The sequence below is a fragment of the Bubalus kerabau genome, chromosome X (assembly GCF_029407905.1).
Source record: "Bubalus kerabau isolate K-KA32 ecotype Philippines breed swamp buffalo chromosome X, PCC_UOA_SB_1v2, whole genome shotgun sequence".
Lineage (NCBI taxonomy): Eukaryota > Metazoa > Chordata > Mammalia > Artiodactyla > Bovidae > Bubalus > Bubalus kerabau.
The window spans coordinates 13,969,400-13,971,414 of NC_073647.1; the positions used below are offsets into that span (position 1 = coordinate 13,969,400).

A 2,015-nucleotide genomic window follows, 5' to 3' on the forward strand; every position below is an offset into this window, starting at 1 on the left:
CTTTACTTTGATTTTATTTCCTTGGGGCTAATAGCTAATAACAGAATTGGTGAGTCATATAGAAAGTGGAAGGGTATGCACAAAAAATTGCCGAAATGGAAGTATCATTTTACACTCCCATCAGGAGTATGAGAACAGAAAGTTTTCCACATAGTCATGAATGCTTGATTTTGCAGTCTTTTAATTTTATAAATTGTAGCTAGCATATAATGATAATATATTGCAATTTTAATTTGCTTTGCTCTGATGACTGATACTGAACATTTAAAAATTTGCATATCTGTGAAATGTTTATTTTTTTTGTGCAGCATCTGCTCTAATCATTTGCTTGTTTTTAATGAGAGTTGTCTTTTATCTATTTATTATTATATTGTAAACATTATTTTTATACTCCTGATACAAATCCTTTATCTGATATATATTTTGAGTATTTTCCTAAGTTTTGACTTGTTTCTTTTTCCAAATTGTGTCTTTCTAAAATCAGACATTTTGAATTCTGTTCAAATTCAATTTTCTATTTTCTTTTCATAGTTTGTGACATTTGTGCCCTGTTTAGTAAAACTCTGCCTGACTTAGGCTCACAAAAACATTCTCGTTTATTGTTTTATAAATATACATCTAAGTTTGTCATCCATTTCAAATTCCTTTTTGGATATATGAAGTCATCATGATCAAAGTTCATTTTTTTTTTCACATGGACATCCAGTTGTTCTAACTAGAGTTTTTGAAAACTTATGTTTTTCCCATTGAATTACCTTGGCATCTTTTCTGGTCAATTTATTCTGTTTAATCTATATATCTATATTTCATTAATATCTCACTCTTTCAATTTTTGTAGGAAAATAATATGAAGCAGGTAGCATAATTCCTCCATATTTTCCCTTTGTTTTCAGAATAATTTGCATTTCCATATAAATTTAGAATCAACTTGTCAATCTCTATGAAGAAGACTGCTGGAATATTGATTAGAATTGCATTGAATCTGCATTTGAATTTAGGGAGAATTGACATTGTAACTTTGAGTTTCCAATCCATGAGCATGGTATAGCTCTGCATTTGTATAGGTTTTCTCTCATTATCCTAGCAATATCTTAGTTTTCAGTGTACCAATGATCTTGAATCTGCACATCTTTTGTTAAATTGAAGCAACCTTCTGGGTTTTCATTATTGTTTATTAATATGGAAAACTATATCATTCAATATTCAAATATTAATGAAACTTTCATCTCTAGGATAAATGCAGTTTGAGGATATGTTGTCTATTTAATATTATTTTCTGTATTTGATTTGCTAATATTTTATTAATGATTTTTAAGGCTGTGCTCAAGAACAATATTGGTCTATAGTTTTCTTTTTTTCCCTTTTTCGGCTGTGCCATGCAGCTTGTGGTGTCTTAGATCCCTGACCAGGGACTGAACCTGGGGCCACAGCAGTGAAAGTGCTGAGTCCTAAACACTGGACCACCAGGGAAGCCCCTGTAGTTTTCTTTTCTTTTAATGTTGTTGTCTGGCTTTGGTATAAAGGTAATATTGAGCTCCTACAATAAGTTGAAAGCTGTAACTCACATCCCTTATTTTCTGTGAAAAAATGCCCTTATTTTCTGTGAAAAAATGATAGGTTTGGAATTATTTCTTCCTTCAGTTCAGTTGCTCAGTTGTGTCTGACTTTTTGGGACCGTATGGACTACAGCACACCAAGCTTCCCTGTCCGTCACCAACTCCTGGAGTTTACTCAAACTCATGTCCATCGAGTCAGTGATGCCATCTAACCATCTCATCCTCTGTAATCCCTTTCTCCTCCTGCCTTCAATCTTTCCTAGCATCAGGGTCTTTTCAAGTGAGTCAGTTCTTCCCATTAACAGCCAAAGTATTGGACTTTCAGCTTCAGGATAAGTCCTTCCAATGAATATCCAGGACTGATTTCCTTTAGGTTGGACTGGTTGGCTCTCCTTACAGTCCAAAGGACTTTCAAGAGTATTCAACACCATAGTTCAAAAGCATCAATTCTTCAGCACT

General features: G+C 33.3%; 1 non-coding gene across 1 annotated transcript; it reads right to left on the minus strand.

The window, feature by feature from the left end:
• Positions 1–1,397: 1,397 nt before the first annotated feature.
• On the minus strand, positions 1,398–1,470 carry TRNAE-UUC (transfer RNA glutamic acid (anticodon UUC)). Its single transcript has one exon. It is a non-coding gene; the product is annotated as a tRNA-Glu (tRNA).
• Positions 1,471–2,015: the final 545 nt, after the last annotated feature.